Source organism: Bombina bombina, chromosome 2, assembly GCF_027579735.1.
Source record: "Bombina bombina isolate aBomBom1 chromosome 2, aBomBom1.pri, whole genome shotgun sequence".
NCBI classification, from domain to species: domain Eukaryota; kingdom Metazoa; phylum Chordata; class Amphibia; order Anura; family Bombinatoridae; genus Bombina; species Bombina bombina.
This window is the reverse complement of record NC_069500.1, coordinates 1,127,196,870-1,127,214,720: the sequence shown is the minus strand read 5'-3', so window position 1 is coordinate 1,127,214,720 and position 17,851 is coordinate 1,127,196,870.

Genomic DNA, 17,851 nt, shown 5'->3' with positions numbered 1-17,851 from the left:
AATACCAGGCAATTCTCCTCTGAACAAGGAACATGACAACCCCAGATGATCGTTTGAAGCCCTTGTTGACGCATTATTTCATGGGCTCTCTGATGCGATTAAAGACAAAGTTGCTGCCAGAGATTTACTAGAGGATCTCGAGGCATTGGTGTCTTTTTAAAACCTAATTGACATCAGACTAAGTTAGAGGCCCTCTTTCAATGAGCACTTGTGGAAGCCTCCTGTTCCGTTGTCTCCTACATGTTCATTCCCATCTATGCCTCCCTCTCCTCCCATGCCACCTGTTCCTGAGTCACCAGGTACTGCTGAGTTGATGCAGTTGGGATTCACACATCTCTCCATGGCAGAGAGGGCCTTTAGGAGGAGGGAGGGACTCTGCCTCTATTGTGGGTTACAGGGCCACCTTTTAAAGTCTTGTCTTACACGGCCTGGAAATTCTCGCACCTAAGGTCCTGTTGGGGGCAGATCTTGGGTGGTTTATCCTTGTCCCCGGAATCGCTAAAGGACAAACCTTTGGTCACAGTTGTCCTTTCCTGGGTGGACTCCTTCATAGTCACCCAGGCTCTTGTTGACTCCGGTCCTGCAGTCTATTTTATTGACAGTGCTTTTGTATCAAAGCACTTCATTCCTGTATTGCCTCTGTCTGTTCTGCTTGCTATTGAGGCTATTGATGGCAGGCCCCTTCAGCCCACACTTGTTACTCACAAAATCGCTCAGTTATCCATGGCTGTTGGGGCTCTCCATTTTGAAACCCTCCAGTTCCAGGTGATAAACGCTCTGCATTTTTTGGTTGCTCTGGGTTATCCCTGACTCCAAAAGCACGAACCCAGTCTCGACTGGCACAAGTCCAAAATTTTGTCATGGTCTCCGCAATGTATTTCCACTTGTCTTCAAAAACCAGTCAAAGTCTTGTGCACTTCTTTGTTATCTCAATTGCCAGAGGGGTACCAAGAGTTCCTAGACGTTTTTGACAAGGTGCATGCTGGTACATTGCCTCCTCACTGGTCTTACGATTGTGCCATAGACCTGCAACCGGAACCATTCCTCCTCTGGGCTGGGTTTACCCTCTGTCTGTTGCGGAGAATTGTGCTATGGAGGAGTATGTTGCCGATGCTCTGTCACGGGTGATCATCTGCAAATCCTGATCTCCTGCAGGGGCTGGCTTCTTCTTTGTGAAGAAAAATGGTGGCAAGTTAAGACCATGCATCGATTATAGGGGTCTTAATCGTCTTACCATTAAGAATGCTTATCCTATTCCCATTACAGAAACTCTTTGACCGCCTCAAGGGAGCTACGGTCTTTTCTAAACTTGATTCTAGAGGAGTGTACAATTTTATTAGGATCAAGGAGGGCCACTAATGGAAAACAACATTTAACACCAGGAGCGGGCATTATGAATATCTTGTAATGCCCTTTGGCCTATGTAATGCTCCTGCTGTTTTTCATGAATTTATTAATGATGTCCTACGAGATATGTTGCAACAGTGTGTTGTGGTGTACTTAGATGACATCCTCATACACTCACCCACACTTGAGGCTCATAGTTCTGATGTCACACGGGTACTTCAGAGACTACGTGAGAATGGCCTGTTTTGTAAACTTGAGAAATGTGAGTTCCATCAGACTCAAGTAACCTTCGGTAGGTTATGTAATCTCCGCTGCAGGGTTCTCCATGGATCCTGACAAGTTGTCTGCAGTTCTACAGTGGCCTTGCTCAGTTGGTCTTCGGTCTATTCAACGTTTTTTGGGCTTCGCCAATTTCTATAGAGATTTTTTTTAAAACGTTTCTTCCTTGGTCAAACCTATCACAGACATGACATGTAAAGAGTATGATCCACTCCATTGGTCACCTACTGCCATAAAGGCCTTTGATAGTCTAAAGACTGCCTTTGCTGCTGCTCCAGTTGTTTGTTTGCCATGTGCTGCTGGCAGCCATTTTACTCACCTCTCTTACTGAATCTGGTGCAGAGTGTATGATGCTGCTCATTTCCTGCACCCCCTCTTATGGCCAGACTGGTGAACATCATCCGTTTGAGACAGGTTGCAGAATTGTGATGTCATCACTTATTATTTAAAGGGCCTTTGTTCAGTATGCTTTGCCCTTGCATTGTCTCAGACCTGTTTGTGAGATCCTGTGTTCCAGTTACTGTGTATTACCTGGCTGGCTGACATCCTTTCTGGTTCCTGAGCCCTGGCTTGTTCCTGACTCTGCTTGTTCCTGATTCCAGCTCGTCTGACTACTCGCTTTGGCTCCTGACTCGGCTCGTCTGACTACCAGCTCTGGCTTTGACTCCTGGCTTGTTATTTGACTTGTGGACTTTTTATTATTTTTTTGTTATTAATAAAAGTGTGATTATTTTTGCACTTCTTGTCTCTGATTCCTAGCAACCTGACATTTCCCAAGGCTTTTATATACGTATATATTGCAAACCCTCCCCATTCCTTTACCCGCCCAATTATATCTCTCAGATATTGTCATGAACTGCTTTCCCTTTAATTCCTTACTGGCACCTCCCCATCTGCTGCCTATAAAGAGAACATCTTTTCCCTATTTGCTTGCTTGATTATTTTAAGTAGTAGGGTCAGATAGTTGTTAGGCTTCACTGTTCTGATCTCCTGATTATACCTTCCTGGATTACAGATTTTGTTGTTATTTTGAGTATTTGACTTTTCATTTCCGAATTACCAATTCTGCCTAAGTATTTCAATTATATAACTTGCTTTGATACTTTGATTCTGGATGTCTAACTAACGCTCTTACTCCAGAGCCTGTCAGCTGTTTCCCTGCACCACTAACTCCTACGCTGACGTCATCAAGCCTCAGACGCCTCCCTGTCTTCCAGCGTTCAGTCCTCAGCTTCAGCGATTACCACACTCTCGGAACTGAGACGCTGATCCGGTGTTCCACTTCAATATAACAGCGTCAAGAACTTGGGGCTTATACCTTACTTTAGCTCTACCGGATTCCATCAATTTTCATTACTTCTCCACGCTGGTCAGAAGCAAACGGAAACCGCAAGTATTTTTACTATATGCAGTGCTAACCTTGTCTGCATGCTTGTCATTACGTTTTCTCCTCTAAACATCAGTATTATCAAGGAAGGCTGACGTATTGCTGTTCTGTTCTATTAGTGACTGTTGCTTTTCTAAACTTTGCAATACTGGAATGAGTATCAAACTAACTGCAAATTAAATTTAAATCTCTACTATTGCTACACACTAACCTAATCGTTATGTCTGTACACTAAAAGACATCTGTAAAACTAAATCTAATTTTGTGACAAACTAAAATTTCATCATCAAGACATCTAAAGAGACTTTTATTTTGGTTAGTAAATCTTATGTATAACATCAGTGAATATTTAACTGGATGTTATAGTTATAAAGACTAAAATCTATTATCAGTAACCACAGCTATTTCCTCTAACCACACTCATTAGCTTAATTGAGTACTGGAATTCTGAAATAGCTACAAACATATGGCTAGATTTAGAGTTTGACGTTAGCCGTCAAAACCAGCGTTAGAGGCTCCTAACGCTGGTTTTGGGCTACCGCTGGTATTTAGAGTCAGTCAGGAAAGGGTCTAACGCTCACTTTGCAGCCGCGACTTTTCCATACCGCAGATCCCCCTACGCCATTTGCGTATCCTATCTTTTCAATGGGATCTTTCTAACGCCGGTATTTAGAGTCGTGGCTGAAGTGAGCGTTAGAAATCTAACGACAAAACTCCAGCCGCAGAAAAAAGTCAGTAGTTAAGAGCTTTATGGGCTAACACCGGTTCATAAAGCTCTTAACTACTGTGCTCTAAAGTACACTAACACCCATAAACTACCTATGTACCCTTAACCGAGGCCCCCCCACATCGCCGCCCCTCTATTAAATTTTTTTAACCCCTAATCTGCCAACCGCACACCGCCGCCACCTACGTTATCCCTATGTACCCCTAATCTGTTGCCCCTAACACCGCCGACCCCTATATTATATTTATTAACCCCTAATCTGCCGCACCCAACGTCGCCTCCACCTACCTACAATAATTAACCCCTAATCTGCCGACCGGACTTCACCGCTACTCTAATAAATGTATTAACCCCTAAAGCTAAGTCTAACCCTAACACTAACACCCCCCTAAGTTAAATATAATTTAAATCTAACGAAATAAATTAACTCTTATTAAATAAATTATTCCTATTTAAAGCTAAATACTTACCTGTAAAATAGATCCTAATATAGCTACAATATAAATTATAATTATATTGTAGCTATTTTAGGATTAATATTTATTTTACAGGCAACTTTGTATTTTTTTTAACCAGGTACAATAGCTATTAAATAGTTAATAACTATTTAATAGTTACCTAGTTAAAATAATTACAAAATTACCTGTAAAATAAATCCTAACCTAAGTTACAATTAAACCTAACACTACACTATCAATAAATTAATTAAATAAAATACCTACAATTATCTACAATTAAACCTAACACTACACTATCAATAAATTAATTTAATACAATACCTACAAATAAATACAATGAAATAAACTAACTAAAGTACAAAAAATAAAAAAGAACTAAGTTACAAAAAATAAAAAAATATTTACAAACATTAGAAAATTACAACAATTTTAAACTAATTACACCTACTCTAAGCCCCCTAATAAAATAACAAAGACCCCCAAAATAAAAAAAATGCCCTACCCTATTCTAAAATTAAAATAGAAAAGCTCTTTTACCTTACCAGCCCTGAAAAGGGCCCTTTGCGGGGCATGCCCCAAAGAATTCAGCTCTTTTGCCTGTAAAAAAAAACATACAATACCCCCCCAACATTACAACCCACCACCCACATACTCCTTATTTAACCCAAACCCCCCTTAAATAAACCTAACACTAAGCCCCTGAAGATCTCCCTACCTTGTCTTCACCACGCCGGGTTCACCGATCGATCCAGAAACGCCTCCGATGTCTTGATCCAAGCCCAAGCGGGGGGCTGAAGATGACAATGATCCGGCTGAAGTCTTCATCCAAGCGGGAGCTGAAGAGGTCCATGATCCGACTGAAGTCTTCTATCAAGCGGCATCTTCAATCTTCTTTCTTCCGGATCCATGTAGTTCATCCCGCCGACGCGGAACATCCATCTTCACCGACGACTTCCCGACGAATGACGGTTCCTTTAAGGAATGGAACCAGCCAATCAGATTCAAGTTCAATCCGATTGGCTGATCCAATCAGCCAATCAGATTGAGCTCGCAATCTATTGGCTGTTCCGATCAGCCAATAGAATGCAAGCTCAATCTGATTGGCTGATTGGATCAGCCAATCAGATTGAACTTGAATCTGATTGGCTGATTCCATCAGCCAATCAGAATTTTCCTACCTTAATTCCAATTGGCTGATAGAATCCTATCAGCCAATCGGAATTCGAGGGACGCCATCTTGGATGACGTCCCTTAAAGGAACCGTCATTCATCGGGAAGTCGTCGGTGAAGATGGATGTTGCGCGTCGGCGGGATGAACTACATGGATCCGGAAGAAAGAAGATTGAAGATGCCGCTTGATAGAAGACTTCAGTCAGATCATCGACCTCTTCAGCTCCCGCTTGGATGAAGACTTCAGCCGGATCATGGACATCTTCAGCCCCCCGCTTGGGCTTGGATCAAGACATCGGAGGCTCTTCTGGATCGATCGGTGAACCCGGCGTGGTGAAGATAAGGTAGGAATATCTTCAGGGGCTTAGTATTAGGTTTATTTAAGGGGGGTTTGGGTTAGATTAGGGGTATGTGGGTTGTAATGTTGGGGGGGTATTGTATGTTTTTTTTACAGGCAAAAGAGCTGAATTCTTTGGGGCATGCCCCGCAAAGGGCCCTTTTCAGGACTGGTAAGGTAAAAGAGCTTTTCTATTTTAATTTTAGAATAGGGTAGGGCATTTTTTTTATTTTGGGGGTCTTTCTTATTTTATTAGGGGGCTTAGAGTAGGTGTAATTCGTTTAACATTGTTGTAATATTTTTCTAATGTTTGTAAATATTTTTTTTATTTTTTGTAACTTAGTTCTTTTTTATTTTTTGTACTTTAGTTAGTTTATTTCATTGTATTTATTTGTAGGTATTGTATTTAATTAATTTATTGATAGTGTAGTGTTAGGTTTAATTGTAGGTAATTGTAGGTATTTTATTTAATTAATTTATTGATAGTGTAGTGTTAGGTTTAATTGTAACTTAGGTTAGGATTTATTTTACAGGTAATTTTGTAATTATTTTAACTAGCTAATTATTAAATAGTTATTAACTATTTAATAGCTATTGTACCTGGTTAAAATAAATACAAAGTTGCCTGTAAAATAAATATTAATCCTAAAATAGCTACAATATAATTATAATTTATATTGTAGCTATATTAGGATTTATTTTACAGGTAGGTATTTAGCTTTAAATAGGAATAATTTATTTAATAAGAGTTAATTTATTTCGTTAGATTTAAATTATATTTAACTTAGGGGGGTGTTAGTGTTAGGGTTAGACTTAGCTTTAGGGGTTAATACATTTATTAGAGTAGCGGTGAAGTCCGGTCGGCAGATTAGGGGTTAATTATTGTAGGTAGGTGGAGGCGACGTTGGGGGCAGCAGATTAGGGGTTAATAAATATAATATAGGGGTAGGCGGTGTTAGGGGCAGCAGATTAGGGGTACATAGGGATAACGTAGGCTGCGGCGGTGTACGGAGCGGCAGATTAGGGGTTAATAATAATATGCAGGGGTCAGCGATAGCGGGGGCGGCAGATTAGGGGTTAATAAGTGTAAGGTTAGGGGTGTTTAGACTCGGGGTACATGTTAGGGTGTTAGGTGCAGACGTACGAAGTGTTTCCCCATAGGAAACAATGGGGCTGCGTTAGGAGCTTAACGCTGCTTTTTTGCAGGTGTTAGGTTTTTTTTCAGCTCAAACAGCCCCATTGTTTCCTATGGGGGAATCGTGCACGAGCACGTTTTTGAAGCTGGCCGCGTCCGTAAGCAACGCTGGTATTTAGAGTTGAAGTGGCGGTAAATTATGCTCTACGCTCCCTTTTTGGAGCCTAACGCACTGAAAACGCAGCCATTCTGTGAACTCTAAATACCAGCGGTATTTAAAAGGTGCGGGGAACAAAAAGCATGCGTTAGCTACGCGGGTCGTTACCGACAAAACTCTAAATCTAGCCGATAATTATTTTTTATACCTACTCTGAAGTTATAAGAAGTAATTATTACAGATTATAACAGAATAATCAAGCCATAAAAATAAATCTCATTTTGTAACTTGAAAATGGATCCTGTAAAAATGAGTAATGAAATTGCTTCTTTAAATAAAAAAGTTGATATATTGGCTCAAGGCCTAACAGACTTACAAAATGAGAACAACACTCTCAAAAGAATTCTTAATGATTTCATCACTCAAAAGGCCACTGAGTTCCCTGAACCACAGGTAAACCCTCCCAGCACCTTCTCAGGTGATCGCACTAAATTTAGAGAATTCAGGAATGCCTGCCTTCTAATGTTCTCCTTAAGACCAAGAACATATTATAACGATAAGATAAAAGTATGTACCACCATATCATATCTTTCTGGAGAACCACGAGCATGGGCTGATAGGTATTTCGAATCTGATGACCCAATTCTAAATTCTCTTGACAACTTTTTTCAAAATATGGCTGTCTTGTATGAGGACATTAATAAACAACAAACAGCTGAAAACAATCTATGCTCTTTGAACAAGGGAAAAGAGCCGTAGAAGACTACATAGCAGAGTTCCAGCTCTGGGCCACAGATTCGGAATGGAACTCAGTAAGTTTAAAGAACCAGTTTCGTCTTGGTCTCTCTGAGCATCTTAAAGATGACTTATCAAAGGTAGACTTCCCTGAAACCTTAGAAGCTCTGATTAAACTGTGTATAACAATGGATCGTCGCTAAAGAGAGAGAAGACAAGAGAAATTACAACAAGAGACAAGCACCAGAAAACACTTTCCGATGCCACACGACTGACTTGCCTCTTCCTCAGTACCAATGGAGATAGGCGTTATTAGAGGACCATTATCTAGTGAAGAAAAACTAAGAAGATGGCTAGGCAAACTGTGCATGTACTGTGCAAATAAAGATCACAAAGGTTCAACTTGTCCTCTACTGATCCATTCAAAAAAGGGTAAGATTAATGTTATGACAATAAAACCTACTCAAAAACAATGTACTTATCTCTCAATTGATTTGTCATTGCAGTGGAATCAACACCATAATTGATTCAGGAGCCTATGGGACCTTTATTGATCAAGCATTAGTGTCACTTAATAAAATACCATGTGTGCAAAAAACCACTCCATTGTTTGGGCGTGTTGTTGATGGTTCACAATTTCTTAAGGGGCCAATTACTCACAAAACCATACCCATTCTCACTATCACAAACACGGGACATAAAGAATTTGTTACAAATGATGTAATCCCATGTTCAATACACCCAATTATCTTAGGTTTTCCCTGGCTGCAAAAACACAATCCCACTATAGATTGGACAGCTAATAAAATCTCTTTCAGTTCAAAATACTGTACTGAAACATGTTTTCCATATGTAGATATTAATCATATTAATCCTCTTTTACCCACCGAATACAAAGATTTCTCTGATGTTTTTAACCTTAAAAATGCTTAAGTATTACCTCCACACAGACAGTTCGACTGTCCTACAGATACCAAACCAGGAGCCATATTACCTACTAATCGTATATTTCCTCTTTCACAAAAAGAGTTACAATATCTTAGAGAATATCTCGATGATAATCTGTGCAAAGGCTTTATCACACCTTCCTCTTCACCAACAGCTTCAGCTATATTCTTTGTAACTAATACGGATGGCACACTTCGTCAAATCATTGATTATCGAGCTTTAAATGCTGTCACCATAAAAAACAGGTACCCTCTACCCCTTATACCGGAACTACTAGAAAGACTGAATGGAGCCACTATATTCACAAAGCTTGACTTGAAGGGTGCTTATAATCTCATCAGAATGCGATCGGGAGATGAATGGAAGACCGCTTTTAAGACAAGATATGGTTTGTATCAATACAACGTTATGCCTTTCGGCTTTACTAACGCTCCCGCAACCTTCCAATATTTTATTAATGAAATATTCAAAGACCTAACGGACATTTGTGTTGTATTATATCTCGACGATATTCTCATATACTCAAAGAATATCACAGAACACAGAAAACACGTACGCTGGGTACTTTCTACATTAAGAGAACATCACCCACCAGCTACTGCTAAACTATTTATAACTCATATAATAAGATTACATGGTTTACCTACGTCAATTGTAACCGATCGCAGATCACAATTTACATCTAAATTTTGGAGGAATTTATGCGAACACCTAAAGATCTCACCAAAATATTCAACAGCATTTCATCCACAGACTAATGGGTTGACTGAAAGGCTAAACCAAACCCTTGAACAATATCTCAGGTGTTACGTCTCCACTCAGCAAGATGATTGGGCAGAATGGCTTTCGATGGCTGAATTCGCCTATAACAATTCGATCAATAGTTCAACAGGTATTTCTCCCTTTTTCACCACCTATGGTTACCACCCAACCTCCTTCCCGGAATTGGGAATAAATTCAAATTCCGCAGCAGTTTCAGACTACTCAGCTAAAATTAATGAAGTATTACTCTCTTTACAAAGCCACCTGAAATCTGCTTAAGACACTCAGAAAACCTATTATGACAAAAAACATGTTACTCCTCCTTCATATAAAGAAGGCGATTTAGTGTGGTTATCCACCAGGAATATCAACCTGAAAGTACCAAGCAAGAAGTTAGCTTCCCAGTACCTGGGACCTTTCCCTGTATTGAGGGTTATTAATGACAATGCAGTGGTGTTGAAATTACCTGACTCTCTTCATATCCACCCCTCATTTCATGTTTCTCTACTAAAACCATTCAGAGGGGATGTGGTGGACACACTTACTGAGGATGAAGCCAATACATCTCTGGTTGAGGACGATGCGGAATACGAAGTGGCACGTATACTGGATTCTAGAATCCATCACCAGACCCTTGAATACCTGGTTTCATTGGAAAGGGTATGACACCTCCGAGGACTCTTGGGTTCCTGTACAGGACTTGAACGCACCTCGTTTGTTAAAGGCATACCACTCCCGTTATCCATTGAAACCTGGTCTGTTAATCCTTGGGATGGGGTCTTGACAGGGGGGGATCTGTCATGAACTGCTTTCCCTTTAATTCCTTACTGGCACCTCCCCATCTGCTGCCTATAAAGAGAACATATTTTCCCTATTTGCTTGCTTGATTATTGTAAGTAGTAGGGTCAGATAGTTGTTAGGCTTCACTGTTCTGATCTCCTGATTATACCTTCCTGGATTACAGATTTTGTTGTTATTTTGAGTATTTGACTTTTCATTTCCGAATTACCAATTCTGCCTAAGGATTTCAATTATATAACTTGCTTTGATACTTTGATTCTTGATGTCTAACTAACGCTCTTACTCCAGAGCCTGTCAGCTGTTTCCCCGCACCACTAACTCCTACGCTGATGTCATCAAGCCTCAGACGCCTCCCTGCCTTCCAGCGTTCAGTCCTCAGCTTCAGCGATTACCACACTCGGAGACGCTGATCCGGTGTTCCACTTCAATATAACAGCATCAAGAACTTGGGGCTTATACCTTACTTCAGCTCTACCGGATTCCATCAATTTTCATTACTTCTCCACGCTGACCGGAAGCAAACGGAATCCGCAAGTATTCTGCAGTACTAACCTTGTCTGCTTGCTTGTCATTACGTTTTCTCCTCTAAACATCAGTATTATCAAGGAAGGCTGACGTATTGCTGTTCTGTTCTATTAGTGACTTTTGCTGTTCTAAACTTTGCAATACTGGTCTGAGTATCAAACTAACTGCTACTTAAATTTAAATCTCTACTATTGCTACATACTAACCTAATCGTTATGTCTGTACACTAACAGACATCTGTAAAACTAAATCTAATTTTGTGACAAGCTAACATTTCATCATCAAGACATCTAAAGAGACTTTTATTTTGGTTAGTAAATCTTATGTATAACATCAGTGAATATTTAACTGGATGTTATAGTTATAAAGACTAAAATCTATTATCAGTAACCACAGCTATTTCCTCTAACCACACTCATTAGCTTAATTGAGTACTGGAATTCTGAAATAGCTACAAATATAATTATTTTGTATACCTACTCTGAAGTTATAAGAAGTAATTATTACAGATTATAACAGATACAACAGCTATTCAGCTTCTTTATCTTGAACAGGAGCCCCCCTAGGATAAACAAGCATACAATGTAACGCCCTACTACGCAAGGAGGCTTGGGTGTCCCAGATATAGACTCCTATAGACGATCCATATTTCTTCAGAGAATCCTAGATTGGAGAATACATAAAGACCATAAGAGGTGGATTGCATTAGAAGAGAATTTGAATCTAGATTTCAATCTCCCTTCAATATGTTGGCACCCAAGCCCCCTATATCCAGTTAGACACATTACCAACCCAATTACTCAAGAAACGTTAAAACTGTGGGACAACATAACTGGGACAAACCCTTACCCGTCCAGGACCACTAACATCAATGCTTTACAATAATGAATTCTATATACTGGAGATGAATGGAAATTAGGGATATTCATATTAATCACCTCACAATAAACTAATAGATTTGCACACAAGAACAGATTATTAGCAAGAGATTCTCATGGGCCAATAACTGGTTCTCTTATAGAAGAGTAAACCACTACATTACTACTCACCAGCATTCCAGAAACCTGACTTGCTCGCTAACCAATCTTGAAAATCTATTTAATTCCAACCGCCCTATAAAACACAGTCTCTCCTATATCTATAGGATAATCACCCAGCCACCCCAAGCAATCTACCACACTCTATTGAAACATGGGAGAGAGAACTTGGAGTGATTATAACTCCTCAAGTAGTAACTAACATTTTCCATATGACCAAATCCTCCTCTTCTTCAGTCCTAGAGATAAACTATAAAATATTACATTGTTGGTACCTGACCCCTAAAAGATTGCACAAACAATTCCCCAAAACTAAGAATCATGGCTGGCGTTGTGGTAATGTAGGTAGTATAGTGGGGCATATTTGGTGGTGGTGCTCCCAAATAAACTTGCTATGTAGAGACATAATTAAAGAAATAGAAGATATCTTTCAAACACTCCTTCCACTGGAACCCTTGATTTGGCTGCTTAATAGATCTACTAAATTCCCCCAGAAACACTTTGGACCTTTACTAAAAATTATGATAAATAGTGTTAAAGTCCATATTACACAAAATTGGAGATCCACCGAAATATCCTCTTTAGAGCTCTGGCGAAGCAAAGTAACAGACCTGATTGAACTTAAGGACTATAGCTCATATAAATCAGGAAACAGAGACCAATTCATTGAATTGCAAAGCACATGGTGCCACTACTTAAAAAACATTATTACCTATTTCCCCTTTTTATCACCGAATTAATAGTTGTTTTTTTTTTGTTTTTTTCTTTCAAGTTGTACATGATAATTATTTCTTTCATGTAATTAGCAAGAGTCCATGAGCTAGTGACGTATGGGATATACATTCCTACCAGGAGGGGCAAAGTTTCCCAAACCTCAAAATGCCTATAAATACACCCCTCACCACACCCACAATTCAGTTTTACAAACTTTGCCTCCCATGGAGGTGGTGAAGTAAGTTTGTGCTAGATTCTACGTTGATATGCGCTTCGCAGCAGGCTGGAGCCCGGTTTTCCTCTCAGAGTGCAGTGAATGTCAGAGGGATGTGAAGAGAGTATTGCCTATTTGAATACAATGGTCTTCCTCTAGTCTAGGGGATCTATTTCATAGGTTCTCTGTTATCGGTCGTAGAGATTTCTTCTCCTACCTCCCTTTTCAGATCGACGATATACTCTTATATACCATTACCTCTACTGATTCTCGTTTCAGTACTGGTTTGGCTATCTACTATATGTAGATGAGTGTCTTAGGGTAAGTAAGTCTTATTTTATTATGACACTCTAAAGCTATGGTTGGGCACTTTATTTGTAAAGTTCTAAATATATGTGTTTAAACTTATATTTGCCATGATTCAGGATAATCAGTATTCCTTATTTCAGACAGTCAGTTTCATTATTTGGGATAATGCATATGATTAAATATTTTTTTTTCTTACCTTAAAATTTTTTTCAATTGACTTTTTTCCCTGTGGGCTGTTAGGCTTGCGGGGGCTGAAAATGCTACAATTTATTGCGTCATTCTTGGCGCGGACTTTTTTGGCACAAAAATGTTGTCATTTCCAGCACCCTAATTGACGCCGGAAGTTTGTTCATGGTTGCGTCATTTTTTTACGTATATGTGTTCAGATGTTTTTTTGCGGCAAAATTGTGGGTGTCGTTTTTTTTTGGCGTCACAGGATGTGACGTCATTCTTGGGGCCAAAAAATATGGGCGTTGTACTTGGCGCCAATAATGTGGGCATCATTCTTGGCGCCAAAAAATGTGGGCATCATTCTTGTCTACACCTTTTTTTCACATTATTTCAGTCTCATTTTTCATTGCTTCTGGTTGCTAGAGGCTTGTTCATTTGGCATTTTTTTTTCCCATTCCTGAAACTGTGATTTAAGGAATTTGATCATTTTGCTTTATATGTTGTTTTTTCTATTACATATTGCAAGATGTCTCAACCTGACCCTGGATCAGAATCTACTTCTGGAAAGACGCTGCCTGATGCTGGTTCTACCAAAGTTAAGTGCATCTGTTGTAAACTTTTGGTAACTGTTCCTCCGGCTGTTGTTTGTGATAACTGTCATGATAAACTTTCTAATGCAGATTGTGTTTCCATTAGTAATAATCCATTACCTGTTGTTGTTCCTTCAACATCTAATGTTCAGGATGTCCCTGTTAATGTAAAAGAATTTGTTTTTAAATCTATTAGGAAGGCTCTGTCTGTTATTCCTCCTTCCAGTAAACGTAAAAGGTCTTTTAAAACTTCTCATATTTCAGATTAAATTTTAAGTGACTGTCATCATTCTGACTTATCTGTTTCTGATGAGGATCTATCTGGTTCAGAAGATTCTGCCTCAGATATTGACACTGATAAATCTTCATATTTATTAAAGATGGAGTTTATTCGTTCTTTACTTAAAGAAGTGTTAATTGCATTAGATATGGAGGAGTCTAGTCCTCTTGATACTAAATCTACTAAGCGTTTAAATTCGGTTTTCAAACCTCATGTAGTTATTCCAGAAGTTTTTCCAGTTCCTGATGCTATTTCAGAGGCAATTTCTAGGGAATGGAATAGTCTGGGTACTTCATTTACTCCTTCTCAAAGGTTTAAGAAATTGTACCCTGTGCCATCTGATAGATTAGAGTTTTGGGACAAAATCCCTAAAGTTGATGGGGCTATTTCTACTCTTGCTAAACGTACTACTATTCCTACGGCGGACAGTACTTCCTTTAAGGATCCTTTAGATAGGAAGCTTGAATCCTTTCTAAGGAGAGCTTATTTATGTTCAGGTAATCTTCTTAGACCTGCTATTTCTTTGGCTGATGTTGCTGCAGCTTCCACTTTCTGGTTGGAGGCTTTAGCGCAACAAGTGTCAGACCATAATGCTTATAGCATTGTTAAACTTCTTCAACATGCTAATAACTTTATTTGTGATGCCATTTTTGATATCATTAGAATTGATGTCAGGTATATGTCTTTATCTATTTTAGCTAGAAGAGCTTTATGGCTAAAATCTTGGAATGCAGATATGACTTCTAAGTCAACTTTGCTTTCTCTTTCTTTCCAAGGTAATAAATTATTTGGTTCACAGTTGGATTCTATTATTTCAACTGTTACTGGGGGGAAAGGAACCTTTTTGCCTCAGGACAAAAAATCTAAAGGTAAATACAGGGCTGCTAATCGTTTTTGTTCCTTTCATCAGAATAAGGAACAGAAGCCTGACCCTTCCCCTAAAGGAACGGTTTCCGTTTGGAAACCTTCTCCAGTCTGGAATAAATCCAAGCCTTTTAGAAAGTCAAAACCAGCTCCCAAATCCGCATGAAGGTGCGGCCCTCATTCCAGCACAGCTGGTAGGGGGCAGGTTACGATTTTTCAAAGATATTTGGATCAATTCGATTAACAGTCTTTGGATTCAGAACATTGTTTCTCAAGGGTACAGAATAGGTTTCAAGGTAAGACCACCTGTGAGAAGATTTTTTCTCTCTCACATTCCAGTAAACCCAGTGAAGGCTCAGGCATTTCTGAAATGTGTTTCAGATCTAGAGTTGGTAGGGGTAATTGTGCCAGTTCCAGTTCTGGAACGGGGTCTGGGGTTTTACTCAAATCTATTCATTGTACCAAAGGAGGAGAATTCCTTCAGACCAGTTCTGGATCTGAAAATATTGAATCGTTATGTAAGGATACCAACATTCAAAATGGTGACTATAAGGACTATTCTGCCTTTTGTTCAGCAAGGGCATTATATGTACACAATAGATTTACAGGATGCATATCTTCATATTCTAATTCATCCAGATCACTATCAGTTTCTGAGATTCTCTTTTCTAGACAAGCATTACCAGTTTGTTGCCCTTCCGTTTGGCCTAGCAACAGCTCCAAGGATCTTTTCAAAAGTTCTCAGTGCCCTTCTCTCTGTAATCAGAGAACAGGGTATTGCAGTATTTCCTTATTTGGACGATATCTTGGTACTTGCTCAGTCTTTACATTTTGCAGAATCTCATACGAATCAACTTGTGTCGTTTCTTCAAAGACATGGTTGGAGGATCAATTTACCAAAGAGTTCTTTGATTCCTCAGACAAAGGTAACCTTTTTGGGCTTTCAAATAGATTCAGTGTCCATGACTTTGTCTCTAACAGAAAAGAGACGTCTGAAGTTGGTTTCAGCTTGTCAAAACCTTCAGTCTCAATCATTCTCTTCGGTAGTTTTGTGCATGGAAATCCTAGGTCTCATGACTGCTGCATCGGACGTGATCCCCTTTGCTCGTTTTCACATGAGACCTCTTCAGCTTTGTATGCTGAACCAGTGGTGCAGGGATTATACAAAGATATCACAAATAATATCCTTAAATCCCAATGTTCGATCTTCTCTGACTTGGTGGTTGAATCACCATCGTCTAATTCAACGGGCCTCTTTTGTTCGTCCAACCTGGACTGTAATCTCAACAGATGCGAGTCTTTCAGGTTGGGGAGCTGTATGGGGATCTCTGACAGCGCAGGGGGTTTGGGAATCTCAGGAGGCGAAATTACCAATCAACATTTTGGAACTCCATGCGATTTTCAGAGCTCTTCAGTTCTGGCCTCTTCTGAAGAGAGAATCGTTTATTTGTTTTCAGACAGACAATGTCACAACCGTGGCATATGTCAATCATCAAGGTGGGACTCACAGTCCTCAAGCTATGAAAGAAGTATCTCGGATACTTGTATGGGCGGAATCCAGCTCCTGTCTAATTTCTGCAGTTCACATCCCAGGTGTAGACAATTGGGAAGCGGATTATCTCAGTCGCCAGACGTTACATCCGGGCGAATGGTCTCTTCACCCAGAGGTATTTTTTCAGATTGTTCAAATCTGGGGACTTCCAGAAATAGATCTGATGGCCTCTCATCTAAACAAGAAACTTCCCAGGTATCTGTCCAGATCCAGGGATCCTCAGGCGGAAGCAGTGGACGCGTTGTCGCTTCCTTGGAATTATCATCCTGCCTATATCTTTCCGCCTCTAGTTCTTCTTCCAAAAGTGATTTCCAAAATTCTAATGGAACGTTTGTTTGTACTGCTGGTGGCTCCAGCATGGCCTCACAGGTTTTGGTATGCAGATCTCATTCAGATGGCCAGTTGCCAACCTTGGACACTTCCGTTAAGACCAGACCTTCCATCTCAAGGCCCATTTTTCCATCAGGATCTCAAATCATTAAATTTGAAGGTATGGAAATTGAACGCTTGATTCTTAGTCATAGAGGTTTCTCTGACTCAGTAATTAAAACTATGTTATAGGCTCGTAAATCTGTGTCTAGGAAGATTTATTATCAAGTCTGGAAGTCTTACATTTCTTGGTGTTCTTCTCATAAATTCTCCTGGCATTCTTTTAGAATTCCTAGAATTTTACAGTTTCTTCAGGATGGTTTGGATAATGGTTTGTCTGCAAGTTCTTTAAAAGGACAAATCTCTGCTCTTTCTGTTCTTTTTCACAGAAAGATTGCTAATCTTCCTGATATTCATTGTTTTGTACAGGCTTTGGTTCGTATCAAGCCTGTCATTAAGTCAATCTCTCCTCCTTGGAGTTTTAATTTGGTTCTGAGGGCTTTACTGGCTACTCCGTTTGAACCTATGCATTCTCTGGATATTAAATTACTTTCTTGGAAAGTTTTGTTCCTTTTGGCCATCTCTTCTGCTAGAAGAGTTTCTGAGTTATCTGCTCTTTCTTGTGAATCTCCTTTTCTGATTTTTCATCAGGATAAGGCGGTGTTGCAGACTTCATTTAAATTTTTACCTAAGGTTGTGAATTCTAACAACATTAGTAGAGAAATTGTTGTCCCTTCATTGTGTCCTAATCCTAAGAATTCTCTGGAGAGATCTTTACATTCTTTGGATATAGTAAGAGCTTTGAAATATTATGTTGAAGCTACTAAAGATTTTAGAAAGACTTCTAGTCTATTTGTTATCTTTTCTTATTCCTTATTTTTGACGCTTTCGCTCCTTTTCTTATCACCCCACTTCTTGGCTATTCGTTAAACTGAATTGTGGGTGTGGTGAGGGGTGTATTTATAGGCATTTTGAGGTTTGGG